This window comes from Passer domesticus, chromosome 3, assembly GCF_036417665.1.
Source record: "Passer domesticus isolate bPasDom1 chromosome 3, bPasDom1.hap1, whole genome shotgun sequence".
Taxonomy (NCBI): domain Eukaryota; kingdom Metazoa; phylum Chordata; class Aves; order Passeriformes; family Passeridae; genus Passer; species Passer domesticus.
The window spans coordinates 115,486,252-115,492,251 of record NC_087476.1 but is presented as its reverse complement, the minus strand read 5'-3'; the positions used below and the strand labels follow the sequence as shown (position 1 = coordinate 115,492,251).

General features: G+C 43.0%; 1 long non-coding RNA gene across 1 annotated transcript in view; it reads right to left on the bottom strand.

The window, feature by feature from the left end:
• Positions 1 to 1,356: 1,356 nt before the first annotated feature.
• LOC135297618 (uncharacterized) overlaps positions 1,357 to 6,000 on the bottom strand; it is a 46,993-nt gene continuing 42,349 nt past the window's right edge. Inside the window, exon 3 of the long non-coding RNA XR_010359551.1 lies at positions 1,357 to 1,429. This is a non-coding gene — a long non-coding RNA (uncharacterized LOC135297618). The remainder of the gene's footprint in view (positions 1,430 to 6,000) is intronic.

Sequence of the window (6,000 nt, the reverse complement as noted above, 5' to 3'; positions counted from 1 at the left end):
CTTTTGAATTGTATATTCATGATGGGGAATCTTAGTTCTCCTTTGTGACTAATTACTGCTAGGGGATATCCTAATTAAATGATAATTTGTTTCTTTGTCCTAATAAAAACACACTAAATGCATCTGATGCATTCACAAATATGCAAAATACTCAGTCCCCAGTCCGGGTAGCTCTCGTTTATTCAGGTTTCTAATTCTAAAGACCCTGTTTACACAATGGATGGCACAGAGAGGGAAGGCTGGCTGCAGAGCCCAGGAGCCCTGAGTCTGCTCCCCTCATCCTGGAGAACAATGTTAACACTGTGGACTCATGTTCCAGTGTTGCCCTAATTAGAGCAAACCAGCTACAATCAGACAAGGTTTATTTGCACTGTTTGTAGACAAACTATGCATAAAAGACACCACAGAGCAAAAGCACACAGGGCACTGCTAACAGATAGCATAAAATAAAGCAAACAGTGATAAAAGTGACTGCATGATAAACACATCAGCCTGGCCAAAGGCAACACATTTCAGAGGAAGATGTTTTCAGTAAAGCTGCAGCAATCTCTCCAGCCACCAAGTGAACTTTACAGAAGATTAGCAGTGCTGGAAACCGGAGTCCTCTTTTCACCCAGAATAAAACAAGGGCAGTACAAGGCCAGTATTGCCACTAATACACCTTATTTCTGGGCACACCGAGCTCTTGGAGGGGGTAGGAGGGGATGCACCTCTTTGCTGAGGTCACAGTCAGGGGCATTTAAGTCAGGAGCTTAAATGCCCCTGACCTCCCCCAGCACTGCTGGCTGTGGTCCAGTGCTGGGGAGGGTGATGCAGAGGGCAAGCCAGCTTTTGCCCTCCTTGATGCACTGGTTGCTGCTTCACAGAAACCACCTTTGGCTTTTCCCAAAGTTTGCTCAGCAGGGCTTGTCTACAGGTGCTGTCTCATCCCTGCTTTAGCTCTGCCTGAATTAGGGAGTTATTCTCCCCTGCCCTAGGGTCAGCTTTGGCTGAGGCCTCATTGCTATTCTCAGCCTCCTCTGCTGACCCACGGTCTACAGTTACACTTCACAAACTGCTTTTGGAAAGAGCTGTCCTCCTTTCCTTTACAGTGTCAGCTAACTGCAGGGACCAGCAATCATCAATTTCACTGAAGAACCAGCAAATCAATGACCTCTGGGAGACATCCTGGAGTCCTGTGGTCTTCTTTCTATCAAGGCTGCAAGTGTAGCTGCTAATTTGTTGTTCTGTGCATGCCTGTCTCAGTGGCTGCTCATTAAGTGAGATCTGTCATCGTTACTGCTGATGGCAAGAAATGTTCAGACCCCCCACTGAACTGAGAGTCTCAAGGAAAAAATGGAATATGATAACTTTCATTATCTCCTTTTCAAACACCAGGAATTCAGTGACCAAAGCCAGCAGGGAACGTGGATCAAGGAACTTGCATTTCCTAGCCAAGGGAAAGCATATAAAAATCAATTAACTAGGGCATGAAATAGTTGTGGTTCTCCCAAAGGAAAATACTGTTTAGCTTAATTGTTCTGCAACTAGTGTTAATGAGTTATCATGAATCATATTTCTATTTACATCCCCAGGAATCAAAATATGCCGGAGTGTCACACTGTATGCTTCTCAGGACAAAAAAGAAAAAAGGAAAATAAACGTACAGCAGCACTTTGGTTTCTACCAGCTTTCATATGGCATAGCTTTCTTACTGCTTCTCAATTTTTGGCCTCCTGACACCTCAGAGATCAGAGCCTGAGGTGTCAGGAAAGCTCTGACTGAGCTTTCAGCTGCTGAAACAGGCCCTAGTCCTGATGCAGCAATGTTTCTGAGCTTGCTCAAGTGCACAAGTCTGCTATGCCTGTCTAGAGTCAAACATACACTTAACCAGTCTGTAGGACCCTTAAACCTGGCCCGCAGCACATATTTCCTTCCTGACTCTGCTTTACACACCATTTATCAAGGTAACTCCAGCACCCAAAAGTGTGAGCTTCAGCAGGAGAGCAGACTGGCTGCAGCTCTTCAGATGCTGGAGAGTACAGCTCCCAAGAGACCCCTCACTCACAGCTCCTGTTTCATGGACATCTCTCTCATGATCCCACATTGCTGCCATTGCCATCAGGTGACCAGTGCAGGCAGCCAAGTTCAGAGTTGCCCTTGAAGGCTGAGCACAGTGACAGAAGTGCAGCCTTCGACTCTGGATTTTGCTTTGACTTGTCACACCTGCCAGTTCTAAAGGGATCTGCATTCCTGAGGGGATCAGCACTTACCATCACATATCAAATCCACCTGGAAGGACAAAGGGACATCTCAGTCATGGCCACCACAACGTGTTGGGGCATTTACAGGGTTTTTCAAAAGAAATTTGGACAAATTATTTGGAAATCTGTTTGGAGAGGTTTCCCTTTGGCTCCTCCCAGCAACATATCTGGTCTGAATTCATTGATCTGTACAAAGCTGTGAGCCATGTTTGACTCTCAGATCAAACATGATTCTTGTACATTTTTGATCCTCAGTGAACCAATGATCTGAGCCAGCAGCTCAGACTCACTCAGCTGGAGTCATAATATCTGAAGTCTCAGTCTGGATATGCATCCTGCAACTCTGTCCATCTTTTTTAATTCATGTGACACAAACTCTGTTAATTGGGAGTGTTTTGAGAAGATGGAGCCACACCCTTTGGAGAGGTGCACAGCAGAAGGATGAGTGGTGATAGATTTGAAACAAAAAAGAGGTTGTGGTTTTGATATGGAGAAAAAAGGATTATCATGAGTGTGATGAAGTAATTGAACAGAGAGGCTGTGGGACCTCCATCCTTGGAGATAATTCAAAATTCAGCTGAATGAGGCCCTAAGCATCCTGCTGGTGCTGGACTAGATGTGAGCAGAGGCCAGCAGTGGTCCCTTTCCATTCACCGCAGCCTGTGACTCTGTTTTGAAGCCTCTTAGCAGCACATGGTAAAAAATGTAATAATTTCCTGGGGTTTTTTTAATGGAACAGCAATTCTTGTGTTTCTGCTGAAGAACTGAGGGAGTAACATGGCATTTGATATGCCACCAAGGAGAAAGAGACAGAAACTGCATATAAGCCTAGAGATCAAATCCTATCAGTAGCTGAGCACGTGCATTGAGCTTAATGGAATTTGAGGCTGTCCATCATTTTGTAATACCAGTTTTTAGGAAAGAGAACCAACACGAGATCCTCTTCACACTAATGTGCACGGCAAAATGTCCAGCAGGCTCAGTGAATGAAGCAGGGGTGGATGCCTCAGTTGTGGAGGAGTCTGACAAAGATGTGTGCAAAGTGCTTCACCCCATCCCTTTTTGTAGCTAAAACCAGAAAGCCCTTGCACAAAGGTGGCATTGTGCCTCCCTGAAGGGAAGCTGAAATTGCAACCATTTCCCTTCACTTCCCTCCCTGGTGGCCTCAGCTGCTCTGGATGGCTTTCTGACTTCCAGTGACTTCTGCAGCAAAACCTGTTTTCACTCTGGGCTTCTAAACCTGCTCAAACTTTTCTTCGTCGTGGGGAAAGATACAAACACCAGCTTGTCTCTTTTCTGTCAAGGAACATGCAGTGCCAGAGATGAAGCATCAGATTCTTTATTCTCAATTGAGGCTAATTAGTGTAATTAGGAAAGAAAATCCACCGGGTATTTGAAACAGAAATTGCCTGAACTCAGAATCAGAGCAGCATTCTGTGAAGGAACTGGACTGCCTGATACAACCCCAGAAGTTTCCAGATGCTTCTTTGGACATCTCCTTCTTGGGTAATGAGGAAAGCCTGTTGAAAGCAGCTTCTTCAGCTTGCTTTACAAGCAGCAGAACTCTAATCTCTTAAGAACTTACAAAAAAATCCCCACACTTGCAGAAAGCATGGTTCTGCCCTTCTGAGCCACACCCCTGCCCTGATGCTCTTGTGAAAAACGCCAATCACTTGTTTTAAAAATTTAAAAGTTTAACAGTAATAAAATGGTTATGAAAAGAGTAATATGAATTAGAGCAATAAGAATTTGGACAATCAGAGGTTGGACAATAAAGGACAATAAAAAAGTAAAGAATTACAAATGTTCAGATGCTTACCTCTTGAAAGCACGGGTCACTAACAAAGGATTGACTCTTAAAAGCAATAGCCTGTTGCATATTCATATATCTCATACATTATTCAAAAATTCTTTTCAAACAAAGGGTGTTTTCTGGTTATTGTCAACTTCCCCCCCTTCATCTTGTAAATCATGGTGAGACTCCATGGAGCCTGCAAGGAGACTAGTTCTTCATGATTAGGAGGCAATAATTTTTCTCTTTGGGATCTCAGTGTCTTGTTGCTGTTATCTCTGTGCGAAGAATTTCTTGATTATCTCATCTCTTTCTTGAGCTAGTTAAAAAGTATCTGACATAGCATAGTTTCTATGTTAACATTATGTTATAAGCTAAAACTATATTTGACACACTACTTAAGAGAATTAATATATTATAACTTTCTAACATAACACATATAATACTCATTTTAATATCTGCAAAAAGCCAATCACAAAATACACATTTTTCACACTCTACCTATGGATGCTGTGCTCTGTGGGTAATCAGAGCACCACTGGTTGCATCAAAACAAGAGCTCCTACTTCTCCAGCTGGTGAATCTTGTCCACAAATCTGAGTTCTAGTACAGCATTCCTCCTAGGGTAGATGCAATGCTTTTGGGAGTAAGAAATGATCACATCTGGCTTTTAGAAGCAGGGGTTTGGTGTTGGTAATATGAAGAGCATGATGCTACAGAGAAATATATCAGCAGGTAAGGAAGAGGATAAACAGGAGGAGGGTGAAAAGGAACAGAAGAGAAACACAGAAAAAAGAGAACTATGAAGGACAATGTAAGATCCAGGGCAGGGCTGCAGAGTAGCACTTCCCCACGTCCTAGACATAAATTTTAGTCTGGGGCTCAGGCTCTGGTACTTCCTTGAGTTCTGAGAGATCCTCAGGATCTGAGACCCACATTTATGGCTGGTGGCAGGTTTTACAGCAGGTCAAAACAAGCTTCACATCTCACTGCAACTTGACTGTGGAGAAAGATGCCTGTGAGCCCAGACAGAAAGCTTGTGGCCTGGACACAATTCTTCTCTTCTACTCTCAGATATTCTTTTTTTTTTTGTGATATGAAGCTAAATTCCCTTGCTTAATGGTAAAGATCAAATGGATTTGTACTGAACAGACGGGAGAGGTATTGCATAAGGACTTGTTCCTGTGTTCTTTGATTAGTCTGCCTATTAGCCTTTATCTGAGACTCTTGGAAACACCAGCTTTCTATCAAAAGGAAATGTCACTACTTTAACTAATATACATTTTTATTTCCTTTGCAAGAAGCTCTAATTAACTTTTTTTTCACTTCAGCACAGCTTTAAAAAGAATATTTAATGTCAGGCAGTAAAGTTTCCATATTGGCTTGCAAAGGAAATCTTGACTCACAGAGATTCTCATCAGGAGAAATAAAAGGCAGACTATGCCTCTCTTTCCTGCCCTGCAGAAGAAAGAATTTGTCTTGGTGTTGCTCTGCTAACCTATTCCACAGGTGATTTTGTAACTGAAAGGAACTTTTTCCATCCAGTCCTTCCTGAAAGACTCCAAGTGATGGGAGTGCTGCCTCCAGCACCCACTACCTCCAGCATTCTCATGCTCCACTCAAAGAAATGCTGAATCTGGCAGGCCTGTGGCTCTCCCCTGTCCAAAGTCAGGGAAAGATGCCAAATACATGCAATCAATGTTTTACATTTTTCCCCAGCTAAATAATTCTCCAACTTTACAGATCAAGCAAGAGGCATTAAAATTGCATTGCAGTACTGAATGCCAGGCCCTCTGAAACAGAGGACTTAAAATGATAACAAATCTATTGAACACTTGCTTAATCTTGTGTCTCTGCTTAAACTCCTCAACTGCAGACTTCAAGTGTAAGCATAAGCTTTGAGAAAAAGCAATTCCAGTATTTGCAGAATCAGGGCCATCTGAGGCACTGTTCCTATTCCATGAC